At 39.9% G+C, this 16,445-nt stretch overlaps 1 protein-coding gene and 1 pseudogene across 7 annotated transcripts in view; both read left to right on the top strand.

Moving 5' to 3' along the window:
- SLC25A26 (solute carrier family 25 member 26) overlaps nt 1-16,445 on the top strand; it is a 167,763-nt gene that overhangs the window by 97,672 nt on the left and 53,646 nt on the right. The gene's annotated exons all lie outside the window — the stretch shown is intronic.
- Nucleotides 8,903-16,445, top strand: part of LOC111532799 — a 43,168-nt pseudogene continuing 35,625 nt past the window's right edge.

Genomic DNA, 16,445 nt, shown 5'->3' with positions numbered 1-16,445 from the left:
TGATGGCTGCCCCTTTTCCCCCGGAACTGGGTTGTCTTAGGCAGTCTCAGGCCTGGTCTGCTGGTTGGGGATTCCAGGCCAGTGGATTTTAGCTCTTGGGGGTTCTGTGGGAGTGAGGTCACTTGGCTCCCTGGCTTCAGCCCCCTGCCCATGGGAGTGGACAGATCTCCTGCCTCACTGGCCTTCCGAGAGCTGAAGTATGCAAATTCTCCTGTGTCTCAGTGCCTGCTCAAGAGGCCAGCCTCCTGAGCAGCTGCTGGGAGTCTGCACAGTTCTGTGCTTGGGACCCAAGGCCCTGGTGGCATGGGTTCATGAGGGGTACCTCCTGATCTGTGGGTTGCAAGGATCTGTGGGAAAAGCATGGCTTTCAGGGAGGAGTAGCACAATCCCTCACTGCCTGCCTTGACGGGGAGAGGGAGCTCCCTTGCCCCCTCCCCTCCCATGAAGCTCCCAGATGGGCCCTTGCCCCACCCTGCCTTTCCTTGCTCTCCATGGGTCATGCCAACCACCTAGTCAGTCCCAGTGAGAGAACCTTGGTACTTCAGTTGAAGATGCAGAATTCACTCACCATTTTCATCCTTCTCGGTGAAAGCCACAGAGCGGAGCTGTTTCTATTCAGCCTTCTTGGCTGCTCCTGACTTTTTTTTATTAAGAGTGTGTGTGTGTGTGTGTGTGTGTGTGTGTGTGTGTGTGTGTGTGTGTTTTGAGACAGGGTGGGAGACTCTGTCAACCAAGCTGGAGTGCACTGTCTCATCATAGCTCACTACAGCCTCGAAATCCTGAGCTCAAGGGTTACTCATGCTTCAGTCTCCCATGTAGCTGGGACCATAGATATGCACCACACATCTAGCTATTTAAGTTTTTTTTTTTTTTTTTAGAGAGATGGGATATCTCTTTGTTGCCCAGGCTGGTGTCTAACTCTTGGCCTCCCAGAGTGCTGGGATTACAGACATGAACCACCACACCCAGCCTCAAAGGACTTTTAGATTCACAGATTTGAGTTACATTCCCCGTATTGTGACTTACGCTATACTTACCAACTTTCACTGGACACCCATATTTTCTAAATGCTTAAGGCTATAGAACAAACACTAAAGGCGGAGTCACAACCACTCTTGAGAAACTTAGTTTTGAGGTGAGAAATCAGGAGTTAGTATCACTTAAATCAGGTTAGAGTTTGTAGAATCAAAGTTACTGAAGTAGAGAAGTGTATATGATGGCATGGCTCATTACACATTTCCTGTATATTAGGAGCCTCGTGATATAATTGTTTCTTTTCTGTGTTTTTAAGTACCCAAAGTATTGAAAGTTGAGGGTGTGTCAGAGACAAGTGAGATTATATTCATTGGGAAATTCATATTATGGCTAAGAAAATAACTATAGGCAAAGATACCATACCAGTATATAATGCATCCTGCTGGTCTGTTTTATCCCATTAAAAACCTTTGTGTGCTTTTATTAGGAGGTTTATTTTTCATATAACTGGGTAAAACAAAATTAGATAATTTACCTTTGAAACAGAGTTGCTTATCTAGCATTCTTATACCTTCCTAATCTATTATTAGTGATCTTGTTTACTGTGGCTATTTCTGCCTTTCAAAGTTGATTTGATTAAATTCGGTTAAAATTGTCTGATCTTCCATTAACAATTTGTGAGCATATAAATACTGTAGACAAAACAAAACCAATATGATACAGCTGCATAACTTAAGGGGTCAGCTAAACTGAAATCAAAGTACTATGAGAGCAATTAAATTATTATTATTATTATTATTATTTTTGAGATGGAGTTTCACTCTTGTTGCCCAGGCTGGAATACAGTGGTGCAATCTCAGCTCACTGCAATCTCCACTTCCCGGGTTCAAGCAGTTCTCCTGCCTCAGCCTCCCGAGTAGCTGAGGTTACAGCCACATGCCACCACACCTGGCTAATTTTTTTGTATTTTTTTTTCAGTAGAGACGGGGTTTCTCCATGTTGGTCAGGCTGGCCTCAAACTCCCAACCTCAGGTGATCCACTGCCTCGGCCTTCCAAAGTGCTGGACAGCAATTTAATCTTTAGTGGGCTTTTAGACAAATAATTGAGACTAAACTTTGAATTAATTAAGCTTGAGCTTTTTATGGTGGTGGTTAATAAAAATATATAAACTAAAATTTACCATTTTAACCATTTTTAAGTGCCTAATAGCATTGATTACATTCAGTGTTGTGCAATCATGATCACCATTTCTAGAATGTTTTCATCACTGCAAATACAAACTCTAACCATTAAGTAGTAACTCCCTACTCTCCCCTCACCCCAGCCCCTAGTAACTTCTAATCCACTTTCTGTCTCTCTGAATTTGCCTGTTCTAGTTATTTCATATCAGTGGACCACATGATACTTGTCCTTTGCATTTGGCTTATTTCACTTAGCTCAGTGTTTTTAAAGTTTATCCATGTTGTAGTTTGTATCATAACTCCTTTCCCTCTTTGAATAATATTACATGGCATGGATAAATTCATCTGTTGATGGTCACCCGGGTTGTTTCCACCTTTTGCTATTGTGAATAAGGCTGCTGTGAACAGTGGTATGCAAGGTTCTGTTTGAGTTCCTGCTTTTAATTCTTCTGGGTGTATACCTATAAGTGGAGTTGCTGAGTCATATAGGAATTCTATTTTTAGCTGTTTGAGGAAGCCCCAAACTGTTCACAGGGACTGCACCATTTACACTCCCACCAGCAATGTATTAGGGTTCCAGTGTCTTGTCACCACTTGTTATTTTGTTTGTTTTTAAATTACAGTCATACCAATAGGTGTGAAATGGTATAAACCAGTTGCATTTTTAAAAGTAAATTTAAGATAATTTGTTTATGAAATACTTAAACTTTGCTTAAAAGTGCCCTGAGTTCAACAATTTAAAAAAAAATTGTTATATTTTAAAACATTTATATAATTGCTGTGGTCTGAGTGTTTGTATTCCCCTAAAATTCTTATGTTGAAGTTCTAACTTTCAATATGATGGTATTAGGAGGTGTATGGCCTTTGGAGGGTGAATTAGATCATCGGGGTGGAGGCCCCATGATGGGATTAGCATCTTTATAAAAAACACGTGAGAGAGACCTCGCCCCCATCTCTTTGATCACATAATGTTACAGTGAAAAGACTAAGAGCATTATTAGCATAACCTGGGAACTTGATATTAATGCAAATTCTCAGGCCCTACCTAAATCGGAAGTCTGGGGCTAGGGCTTACAATCTGTGTTTTGACAAGTCCTCCAGATGATTATGATGCGTGCTAAAGTTTAAAGCGTTCTCTGTATTTAGAGTTCTTTTCTTGTCTTTTATAGCATAATGAGAGTCTATGCATCTTGGCGCTGTTGCAGTGTTGTCCCTTCTGGAAAGGCTCCCCCTCCCCCAGTCACCTCCTGCGCTTGGCTCTCAGAGTGCGCTAGTATGGAGTGCTGATAGTTGGTCTGATGTTCCTTCCAGTTTGAGAAACCCTTCCGTGTAGGGATTTGTATCTCTTTACTTCTTTAGAAACCATCATGCTTAGCAAACTGTAGAGGTCCTTTAAAAGTTTGTTCAGTTGAATTGTGTGCCCAGCGGGTGGGGGACAGGGTACATAAAGTAATTATGGGGAAGTAGAGATGAAGCAGGTTGTTACTTGATTCATGGGGTTGTGAACCCAATGGCAAAAGTCGAGTTTACTTTTTTAAAAAGTTTCTTGGGGGTGGTATTATCCTTTCTTGTTATATAGCTTTCTGCCTGCTTTTTTTTTTTCTTTCTTTCTTTCTTATTTTAAGAGTCGTGTATGCTAGTTAGAATTCAGAATTTTAAGGAGGAACTTTATCTTAGTCTGTTTTGTACTGCTGTAACAGAATATCACAGACTGGGTAATTTATAATGAACAGAAATTACCTGTTCATTATTCTGGAGGCTAGGAAGTCCAAGATTGGGGGACCAAACTGGCCCTTTTATATGGGACTCTCTCCTGAGATAACAGCATTAAGCCATTCATGAGGGTGGTGCCCCCATGACCCAAGTACCTCTGTTAGACCCTGCCTCTCAACACTGCCACATTGGGGATCAAATTTCCAACACATGGACTTTGGGGGGCACATTGAAATCATAGCAAATTTGCTTCAAAATGCTTATAAGGTATGAAATGAACTTTGAAAATGAGTGTGGGGAGATTCTGAGATGTTTCGGTTTTCACTTTTAGGATATAGGAAAGTGTCTTTTAAGGAAGGAATCCTTTGTTATTAGTTCACTAGTTTGATACATGCTTTAGATTTTTAAAAAATAGGACACTTTTACCCTGTGAAGTTTAAATATGTGACTAAAGATATTATTTAAAGTTTTGGCACACATTTTTTCATTAAGCAATAAGATTCATATTTTCTAGTTTATGGGATAAAAATAAAAATTCGATCAGTGGTTGCTACAGTTTCAATCTCATTACAGCTGCAGTGGAGTTTTCTTAAGACAAACCACCTTTCAATCACCGATACACTTTTTAGCTTAGGCTTCACAAAGCCTCATAACAGGTTCCAGTGGCGTTGAGTATCTTGCCTTTAACAGACTTCTAGGGCTTTATTTGTTTCCCACAATTTTCTGCATGTTTGTCTCAAATGAACCATAAAATGATTCAGTGACAACATGTGGTTTTAATAACAAACAAACATGGGCAAATGAATATGGACTTAGAATTTGAAGTTTTATACATATGCCATGACTTAAACTTCTAACTCAATTTATAGCTCAGCACTCAGTCAGTGGTAAATAATTTATCAGTTGCTAGATGGACCTTTTCATTCTAGACTTCAGTTATTTTGGGTGTCTAATATTGAAGACCACAGATCATTGATATAAACAATTTTCTGCAAGTTTTTAATAGAACATTTCTAGTTAGGTTTTTGTGATCAAGTGGGAGCAAATTTTCCCCAATCTCTTTTTTACCTTCCTGGTTTTTAATTATTACAGTTTATGTCAGGCCTCATGAGCCCAAGCCAAGCCATTGCATCCCCTGTGACTTGCACATATACGCCTAGACGGCCTGAAGTAACTGAAGAATCACAAAAGAAGTGCAAATGCCCTGCCTCGCCTTAACCAATGACATTCCACCACAAAAGAAGTGAAAATGGCCGGTCCTTGCCTTAAGCGATGATATTATCTTGTGAAATTCTTTTTCCTGGCTCAGCCTGGCTCAAAAAGCTCCCCCACTGAGCACCTTGTGACCTCCACTCCTGTCCACCAGAGAACAACCCCTCTTTGACTGTAATTTTCCTTTACCTACCCAAATCCTATAAAACGGCCCCACCCTTATCTCCCTTCGCTGACTCTCTTTTCGGACTCAGCCCGCCTGCACCCAGGTGAAATAAACAGCCATGTTGCTCACACAAAGCGTGTTTGGTGGTCTCTTCACACGGACACGCATGACAGTTTATATTGCATCGAAATGAAAATTTCAAGATAATCAAGTAAGGTATTATAAAACTCATTTCTTTACAAAGGTTTCTATTGAAAATAAGTCTTTTTGAAGTAAGAATGTACTATAGTAGCTGCTCTGAGCATTAGAAATAGGCATAGTGGAGATTCCTCTTTTGTCTCTGAGGTGGAACAGCATGAGGCTACTGGATGTGTGTAAATGTGGTCGTTTCCTCAGATCGGGTGGGGCAATGGAAGGGCTGATGGAAGAGAGAGGGTTAGTAGATGCCATATTGGTATTTGAGTGTCTTGCCTGTAACAGGCTTTGACTGAATGAAAACCACATTTTCCAATCAACCTTATAGTGATAAAAATAATACTTTGGTCTTAAGTAATGTACTATGTCTAAAATAATGTATTATATCAGTTACTGTAACCACCAGCAAGTTCTTGCCCACTGCCGATACAAAGCCAATTTATCAAGACGAGGGAATTGCAATAGAGAAAGAGTTTAATACAAGTAGAGCTGCGTAAATGGGAGGCTGGAGTTTTATTATTCCTTAGTCTCAGCAAAAATTCAGAGACTGGAATTTTTAAAGATAGTTTGGCCTGTAATCCCAGCACTTTGGGAGGCTGAGGCAGGCAGTTTATTTGAGCCTGGGAGTTCAAGACCAGCTTGGGCAACGTGTTGAGATGCTCTCTCTACAAAAAAAAAAAAAAAAAAAAAAAATTAGCCTGGCCTAATGGTGTGTGCCTGTAGTCCCAGCCACTTGGAGGGCTCAGGTGAGGGATGGCTTCAGCCTGGTAGGTCAAGGCTGCAGTAAACCTTGTTTGTGCCACTGCACTGCAGCCTGGGTGACAAACTGAGACCCTGTCTCAAAAAATAAATTAATTAAAATAAAGATAGTTTGACATACTGGGTGTGGTGGTGTGTGCCTGTTGTCCCAGCTACTTGGGAGGCTGAGACAGGGGGATCTTCTGAGCCCAGGAGGTCTGGGCTGTAAAGCAGTATGTCAATTGGGTGTCCACACCAAGTTCAGCATCAGTATGATGACCTCTTCGAAGCAAGGACCACCATGTTGCCTAAGGAGGGGTGAACAGGCCCAGGTTGGAAACAGAGTAGGTCAAAACTCCCATGCTGATCAGTAGTGGGATAGAGCCTGTGAATAGCCATTACACTCTGGCCTGGGCAATGAAAAAAAAACGTATATTTTTAAGAAGACTTCCTGTTTGTTAAAAAAAAATGTGTGTGTGTGTGTGTGTAGTTTGCCATCAGGGGCCTAGGGAATGGGGAACGCTGGTTGGTTGAATCAGGGATGTAATCATAGTAGATTGAAGCTGGTTTTTCATGCCGTCTTCTGTTCCTGAGTGGGATTGCAAAACTAGTTGAACCAGATTTTATTGGTCTGAGTGAGGCCAGCTGGTCTATCAGAATGCAGAGTCTGAAAAATACCTCGAACACCTGTCTTAGGTCTTACACTAGTAATGTTATCCATGGGAGCAACTGGGGAGGTTAGGCATCTTGTGGCCTCTGGCTGCATAATTCCTGAGCCATAATTTGTAATCATGTGGCTAATTTGTTAGTTTTACAAAGGGGATCTGGTCCCTAAGCAAGGAGGGCGTTTGTTTCTGGGAGGGGCTGTTACCATCTTTATTTCAAAGTTAAACTATGAACTAAATTCCTCCCAAAGTTAGTTTGGCCTACACCCAGGAATTAACAAGGGCAGCTTGGGAGGTTAGAAGCAAGATGGAGTTGGTTAGGTCAGGTTTTTCTCACTGTCGTAATTTTTGCAAAGGTGGTTTCATTATTAGAGTTCATTTATAAGTACTTTTTTTTTTCTTTTGTGTTATATTCTCTGTCTTTTGGGAGAAGGAAAAAAACTTTTTTCTTTACTCTCTTATATTTGATAGCTGGGATCCTACAAATTATAGTGACAAAAGACAGAATAGCAAGAGAAAAAATAGATTTGATTGTGTATGTATATATATATACACACAGGAATTCACAAATAAATGTGACTCAAATAGGCAATTTGAATTTTGGGCTTATATACCATCTTATTAGGGGATGGAGAGGGTCCTTCTGAGAGAAATTCAGATTGGATTTTTCTTTATGTTGGAGGATTGACTTAACTCTTGCCTTATCTTGGTCTCCTTCAATGTTTCCACAATTCTAGTATAAGCATTTCCCTCAGAAGCGTTCATGCAGCTTCTGTTTATGGGAGATATAAGGCATATATTCAGTGAAAAATAAAAGATAGCCAGAATAAAAATCAAATAAAAATTAAAGAAAGGTGAGGTGATGCACACCTATCTTGTTTATATAGTAACTTAATGAGGTTTTACAGATTGATTGATGGATGGATAGATGGTTAGCTCATGCATTCATTTACAAATGTATATTCAGTCTTTCATATGTACCAGGTACTATGCATAGGGGAAACATCTGTTAACAAGATCAATATGGGCCTTGCTTTTGCCTCTTGCCTAGTTCACAGTCTGGTAAATGAAACCGACATTGTTTAATTAGAGTGTAATGAGTGCTTTATAGGTGCTATGAGAATGTCTAAGTAGGACACCTGATCTAGTCTGGACCAGTTAATGGCATTTTCCTGAGGGTATGCTGTTGGGTCTGAGTTCTGATTTATGAATAGTTAGTAACTAGGTGAAAAGGGGGTGCAGGGAAGGCCCAGCAGCCCAGGCAGAGGAATCATATGTAAGAAGGCCCTGGGGATAAGGCCAGTGTAGCATAAAGCACGAAGGTGGGCCCAGTGGCTAGAAATGAGCCAGCACATGTAGGGCTTCGAAGACCTTGGAAGGACATTTTCCTTCATCCTAAATGCAACAGAAAATCACTGAAGGTTTTCTAAACAGAAGGTGATCAGTTTGGTCTGTTTTCTTAATGTTGCCTCTGGCTCCTCTGGAGAATGGATCATGGTTGGGGAGTAAAAAGAGGTTGAACAGAGATGAGTCGGGGTGTTGTAGCTGTCCAGGTGAAAAGTAATAGTAGCTCAGACTAAGAGTACATTGGGGAAAAACAGATTGAAGAAATATTTAGGAGAGAAAATTCACAAGATTGGATTGGCTGCTAGCTTGTGAAGAGAAAGGAGGTGCCAAGAAGGACCCACAGATTTCTGACACAACCACCTGATGCATAGTGACCACATTGACTGAGCTCGGGAACCCAGGAGAAGGCTAGGCTTTGGGGGCTGGGGCTCCAGCCTATGGGCTAGATTGCAGGACATACAGAGTGCCTGTGAGATAGCTAAGTGGAGATACTGCATGGAGACTGGAACATATGGATCTAGAGTACCTGTCTGGGTTGGAGAAATGTCTGATGGAATGGGGAGAAAACAAACAAAAAACCTGTTCGGGTTCAGCAGCTTTGTGAGTCTTAAAATTTTTATTGGAATGTCCAATAAACAGAACTCTTCAGCCGCCGCAGATGATGCTAATAAATCCTTTTCTTCCTAAAGTTTTAAATAAAGTATCTTAGATGGCAGCAGCAGTGAAGGAAAGTGAGAGGATAAAAGCCTTAAAATGAGGAACTCTGCAGAGCCATCTCAAGAGAAGCTGCCAGCGAACACGAGTCCCAGCTCTTTCTTGTCTCTTCTTTTCCCAGTTCGTGCCTCTTTCATGGATTAAATACTGAGACTTAGGGAGTGTTGAGTAGCCTGCCCAAGGTTATTTGGTATATCTGGATTCTAATGAGAATCTGTTTGGCTTCATAGCTTTTGCTGTTTCCACTCATCCTGTTGCAGTCCAGAAAACAGTTAAACTAAAATAATAATCTGTAGTCAAAAATCATTTTTTAAGCATCTGTGGTCCCACACAAATGTGAAATATTCTTTATTTCATTATCATACCTCTGAACATCCCTGTCAGTGACTTGTACATAGTTCTGTCAGCCAACAAAACTTAAAGCCTTTGGAACCTTAGAATGGTAAAATGTTAAGGTTGGAAGGGACTTGAGAAATCTTTGTGTCTGATAACTTTCCTTTGTAGATAAGGAAATAAAGATATCAAGGTCAACTAGGCACAGTGGCGCACGCCTGTAATCCCAGTGCTTGGGGAAGCCAAGGTAGGTGGATCACCTGAGGTCAGGAGTTCGAGACCAGCCTAACATGGTGAAGCCCCGTCTCTACTAAATACAAAAAAATTAGCCAGGCCTGGTGGCGCATGCCTGTAATCCCAGCTACTCAGGAGCCTGAGGCAGGAGAATCGCTTGAACCTGGAAGGTGGAGGTTGCAGTGAGCTGAGATCGCGCCAGGCACTCCAGCCTGGGCAACAAGAGTGAAACTCTGTCTCAAAAAAAAAAAAAAAAAAAAAAAAGATATCAAGGTCACCGATCCCATTAATAGGAAAAGCAAACTGTAGCCCAAATATCAAACTCCGTATCCTTCCCTGTAGCAATATATGCTGCTCTTCTCATGTTTGACTTCTCTTTTAGCCCTCACATTTAATTGCCAAAGCTCTACCAGCTATTCTTCTAAAATGCCTCCCATGCTGGTTCCTGTCTCCAAATCCTACTCCTACTAACCTAGCTCAGTCTCTCATCTCCCATGCGCTCAAACTCTGTGGCAGGAACCTCCTGACTGGTTTTTTCCTAAGCCACCACCATGCCTGTGCCCCTGTCCAGCTCATATGGGCTTTGACTTTTCCTTGGGCACCACAGAACTGGTTTCAGAATCTTCTGTTGAGTTGCTTCTGCAATTGTGGGTGGGGCCTGGAGGTCAGGGTGGAGTCCACAGAACTTCAGCATACGTCTGATGGTTTTCTCAGCTTTGGAGTTTGAGAAGGATCAACCTTTAGGAGAGGGAAGGCAGCCAGCCTCTGCTTGAGTGCTGTTGAACTTTTAGTGCCATTTCAATCTATGCTGTAATTAATTTCAGCTGTTTCAGCAGTTTCTTATTAAATGCCCATAGTGGGCCAGGCACTGTCATAGTCATGGGGATATGAAGGCATTAACTTCTATTTAGTAGAGAAACATGTTATTCTTAAAAAATTTAAAAAAGAGATTCCTTTAGATTGTAGGCTCTATGGGGCCAAATACCTTGTTTTAATAATTTTGTATCACTGGAGTCTACCTTAGCATTGGGCACTAATGGGCCTTCGGTTAATATTTGTGGTGTTAGTGGAGATTGAGTTAAACCAAGATTTTCTTTTAACTTTCGTATTGTTTTACTCAGAGACTTTCCATAAAAGATTGATACTCTTTAAAGAGCTCTTAGGTTTTTTTGGTTCATTCTGTTATGACTGTCCTTTCCATCCATTCATTTCTTTATTATCTAAGTTAGTAATGGAAAGGTAAGTAATGATTTAGTCATCAAGAAAGAAAGGTATTCCTGGGTGTGGTGGTGTACCTGTTGCCCCACCTACTCAGGAGGCTGGAGTAAGAGGATCACTTGAGCCCAGGTGTTTGAGCCCAAAACGTAACGAGACTCTTGAAAGACAGAGAGAGAGAGAGAAAGAAATTAACATGTAACAATTTTTTTTTTTTTTGGAAAATCAAGTATTTACACAGTTATATTTTGATTTTGTGTCAAATTGAAAAATATGCATAATACAAATATGTGCCTTGATCTCTGTCGGTAAATGTACTGTGTTCTGTTCAGAATTAATATGCTTTGAAAGTACATTTTATGCTCTTACAGTATTTGGTCTTTCCTTGTTTCTGTTTAATACGTTTTAATTAGACAGAAATGTTGCACCAAGTATAGCTGCTCTGCCGGGAACATCAGTGAAGGGGACTAAATGAAAGAGATCTGTCAAAGGTGACCAAACCCTCTGTCCAAAGAAGAAGGCAGAGTGCAGTGACAACCCAGAACCTCAGAAGACGATACCAATCTCTCCATTTCCCTCTAAATTGTCACCTGTCAATCAGATTCACTGGGACATTCTGTGGGCCTGGCACCACCAATTAAAGCTGAGCACAAAGACCAGAAATTAGATGCACGTAAGGGCCTGTATTCTTTTACCTACCCAAATCAAAAGGATATTCCTAGCACAGGAAAAAAGAGTCCAGAATCTGGAAGTCATTACGCAAAAAATCAAAGGTGGAAAAGAGGGAAACGTGCCTGCAAAGTTCTGAGAAGATGCGTCCTCCCGAAGTGGCTCTTCTTCCTGAGGAGGGGTTGCCTCAAGGAGAGTCTGCTGCTCTCCTTGAAGGAGTTAATACAGTTGTGGTGACAACTTCTGCCCCAAAGGCTTCGCTGGCCTCCTGGGCCAGAATTGCAGCCAGGGCAGGGATGCCAGAGGCAGTGAATGGAATCTCCACAAGAGTGGTGTCAAGTGGCGTGTGGTCCATGGGAGAAGTCTCCCTGCAGACACAGATGGTTGGGTTCACCTCCAGTTTCATGCTGGACAAGCCTGCGTTCCCGAGAAGCAGGAAGGGAGAGTGAGTGCATGCACGCCTCTCGCTTCCTGCCTTCAATTTTCCACCCCCACACCTTGCAGACAATATGTTGAGCCCCAAATGTGTTCACAGGAACAAGATCTTCAGAAGCCTCCAGCGGAAAAAGAATAGCAAGAAAAAGGGCACATCTCTGGTAATGGCAGAAAGCCCGGACAGTTGAGTCCATGGTGCTGCTGGCAGGTCAACTCTGGTCTTCTCCACACCCGCTTCTAGGCCATGCAGACTGGTGGGTTGCAGATGTTAGCCTAAGACCGTGGCAATGCCTACTGCCTTGTGGTTTCAGATAGAGACTCTCATGTTTAAAAATGGAAAAGCATTTTACAAATTACCATTTAATTCTAGTTAATACGTAGAAAAAGTCATTCACACTACCCCTCTAAAACAGAATAACTTCTGCTCTTTTAGGTGGGAACTTCTTCAGCTGAGCATTGGGAACAGGTTGAGTGAAGAAACAGTAGTTTGTGTCTGTGCTCAATTTCCCTCCTCAAAATACTGATTATTTTAGGAGTTGCTCCATTCCAATTGTATATTTCATAAATTGTAAAGTATTTTAAGGCAAAGAAAGGCCGTTAATTTTCTCCCTCCCCAAAACGCATGATTTTTAATATTCAAAATAATGTTTTTCAAAATTTTCTTAGTTACCTAAGATTTCTATGGTTTGACTCCAGGATAAAAACACAAGGCAGTTTGTATTATTTCCACTTATAATTGTTTTATATATTTCTGCTGTTAAAAATGTTTAAGGTTGCTTCCCACTCATAAATATATAATACATTGAACTTAAAATATATTTATTAACCAGTTCTCCAAAAATAAAAATGAAACGTGTATATAAAATAATTCATCTGTTATATTTAGGGAACTGTATTCATTGCAGTGCAAACAATTGTTAGTGATCTTTACTGAAAGGATTAATCCAAAAAGGATGATTCTCTTTTTCATGATTCATTTGCTTATTTTTTTCTTTATTAGTTGGTGGTATGGGTTGGATCATTTGTTTTAAAACCACTTTTTGTATAATTGACATACAAAAAGCTACACATATTTAGTGTATCAAATTGAGTTTAATTTTTAATTTTTTGTGTACTTCCTAAATTTGTAGTCCTATGAGTCTTAGGACAGATCTGTTTTTCACTTGTCCTGTGTTTTAATGTCCGTTTCCAACATTGTTTTATTATGACGAGTAGGGGATTTTTTTTTTTTTTTTTTTTTTTTGCCACTTTAATGAAGATACAAAAAACGCGCTGAAAGGAGTGGCGGAATTGAAAAATTTGTAACCATCATGATATGGAATTAATAGGTTTGGGAAAGAATCCTCAAGAATGTTGAAGTGGAGGAGGAAAGTTTGTTAAGAAGCAAGATGGGCTGGGCGCGGTGGCTCAAGCCTGTAATCCCAGCACTTTGGGAGGCCGAGACGGGTGGATCACGAGGTCTGGAGATCGAGACCATCCTGGCTAACACGGTGAAACCCCATCTCTACTAAAAATGCAAAAAAATTAGCCGGCGTGGCAGCGAGCGCTTGTAGTCCCAGCTACTTGGGAGGCTGAGGCAGGAGAATGGCGTGAACCCGGGAGGCGGAGCTTGCAGTGAGCCGAGATAGCGCCGCTGCACTCCAGCCTGGGCGACTGAGGGAGACCCCGTCTCAAAAAAAAAAAAAAAAAAAAAAGCAAGATGGTTTTATAGTCTCAGTGTTATTCCCTCCCACTTGCCATTAGTTGTTGGTGGTCAGAATTATTCAGTGTAATAAACAGTACACACATTTTTCCCTTTAAAAAGTTGTACAGATTGTTTTGTGTTTTGTTTAGTATTGTGATGATGATGCATTCTTTTGTAATAATATGAAAAGAGAATAAAAGTCCCATTAAGATGCAAATTCAAAGAACAGGTTATTTCATACGGAAGGTGTTTCTTTATAGTTAGACTTCAACCATTTTCCCCATATAACTTGATTTAATATGAAAGCTGGTTCTGTGAGGCACTCCTCATGTGAATCAGTGTTAGACCTTCATGGTCATAAACTCAGAGCATGTGGTGCTAACACATTACCTACTAATAAATAGGAGATCAGCTGTGGACTCTAGATTTCCCCGTCAGCTCACATATTTTTTAATGGTTTATTTTCATCCTCTTTCCTTTGAAGATGGGACTCTAAAAGGTCTGTCGGCTGATCCACTTCTGTTTCCTATTTAACAGTACCTCCATTCATCGACAGCTGCTAAAGTCATCTATATTAAAAGATCTTTTAACTTAAAAGTCTCTCAGCATTTGAGAAATAAGTTAGGCATCTTTATAGAAGTATTATACATTCTTTAATCAATAAAGCTTGTGTGTCTTGAACATTTCCTAGTTAGCAGTTAAACACTTAGTTTCTCTTTATAAGATCTTCTTTTATAATTACTTGTGTTTAGACTTGCGCCCTTAATTTTCTATTTGTTGTCTAAATGGCACCATTTAAAGTGTTCTAAGAAATTTATTATTTCCTTATTGGATTAGGAGAACATACCTTTAAGGAAAAATTACCCTCTGAGCAGGTGATTTACAGTATTATTTTCTCCTGGCCAACCTTTTTAAAAATCCAAAATATGTGCCACCTAGCTTTTTAAAAGTTTCATTAGGATTAGTTATGTATTATGACGTATTTGTGAAGTATGTAAAGTGCTTCGGACAGCACCTGGCACATTGTGAGCACTAAGGGTTTGCCATTATTATTCTTACCTTGATTTTAAAGACGTGAAATATGGAGATGTGACTTTTTGGTTTTTACATTGGAATTTGATATTAAGTTGGTGGCCCGTTCAGTAAAATAATAGCTTACTGCAAAGTTCTCTGCAAAAAATTTTCCATTTTCATATTTAATTTACATGCATATCATAATTTTTATTTCTCTCCTCTTAGAGTCTCTCTGTAGATTTCCTTTCAATGTTTCATACTTAAGGACCTCTTCATTTTCTTAAAATTCTGCATCCTTCTGTTAACCAAACACATTTAGAAAGTCATTCAAGTTTTATGCATGTTAAGTGGTACTGAATTGGAAAAGCAAAGGATTGTTTACCCCAGGGGCAAGCTGGAGTGTGTGCCTGCTTAATAATGAAAAACATTGTGATCAATTTGCTTTTAACTAGTTCTCCCATTTTTCTCCCTATTTCCTTACCCCCAAGAATGAATATAAGTGTTAGACAAAGTTGAGGTGAATTTCCGTTAGGGTTTTAAAAGAAATTTTTCTATTATAAAGGAATTGGATATTTATTACATTTTTAAATGTAAGAAAATTGAAAGAAGAAAGGCACTAACAGACACTAAAAGACCATTAGTATTTTGTGGCAGATTGTTCCAGTTTTTTTTCCTCCTACTCTATTCAGTTTTACTTATTTGTTTGTTTATGAGCTGGAGCCTTGCTCCATCACTGTTACCTTGAACTCCTGGCCTCAATCCATCTTCCTGCCTCAAACTCCCAATGTGCTGGGATTATAGGCATCAGTTTCCCCAATTCATTTTAATACTGATGTAGGTAGAGATTATAAATTTACTTCTAGATTTAAAAGCTGTGGTATTTATCTTTATAACTGCTTTAGTATGTTTTTTCTAGGGATCTATTTCTTCATTCAGTAAATAATTACAGATAACCTCCTATGTTCCAGATGCTGTTCTAGGGGCTTTGATTCATTAGGACATCCTACTCCTACCCCATCCTTAACTTTCTGCCTTCTGCTCGTCTTTCAGTACACTCTTGACATCAGGAGCTTCCAGTAAGTTAGCCTGGCAGATAGGATGCAGTTTGTGTGAGGGAGCGAGCTGTCAAAATTGACTCCAGGGTCCGGTTTGGCCTATACAACTGGGCCTATGTAGTCATCTTTAAGATGGAGAAACTGTAGGTAGAGCCGGTTTGGGAGGAAGGTTATGCAAGTTGAGTTTGGATATGTTTAGTTTAAGACACCTATTAGACAACCTAATGGAAATGTTGAGTACATAGGGAAAAACACTGATATTCTAATCAGATGTGACAAGAGGTTGGCCAGAATTTTGCACAATTATCAAGATTATTTAAATGTATATGTTATATATGTGTGTGTGTGTGTGTGTGTTAAATGTTAGTCTACAACAGGAGTAGGATATATAAAATATATTTCATGTGTGTCTGTTCATATCTTCATCTACATATTTCTGTGTATTGTACCTCTATTGTAGGCTGTGTGCTTTATCCTGACTTGTGCCTTGAGATGCTAGCTAACAATGATAGTATCTATATAAGTGATCCTTAAATAAATAGATATATAGTGGGTAGGGGGAGTGGGTAGGCATTTTTTTGTTTGTTTGTCAGCAGAATACACAAAGTTTGTAAACTGCTGAAACATCCACACAAACTTTTGCCTGTTCAAAAAGTTAAATGAATGCCATGGATAATTCTGTCTATAAATTGTTTAAGCAACAATTCCTCAAATATGAAACTTTCTTATAGGAAAATTCTTTTGATACTGGAAGAACCAAACTCATTTGCAAGCAATCAGATCCAAGATAAACGACCAGCCTATAGCTGTTTGTCCTTCAAGAACAGAATCCATGGGAAAATCTTCTTGGTTACTCCTTTTCTTGGGTAGTGATTTGTGAGAGTTTATGTATCTCAGTC

This window comes from Piliocolobus tephrosceles, chromosome 2 (assembly GCF_002776525.5).
Source record: "Piliocolobus tephrosceles isolate RC106 chromosome 2, ASM277652v3, whole genome shotgun sequence".
NCBI lineage: Eukaryota > Metazoa > Chordata > Mammalia > Primates > Cercopithecidae > Piliocolobus > Piliocolobus tephrosceles.
This window is presented reverse-complemented; position numbering and strand designations above follow the sequence as displayed.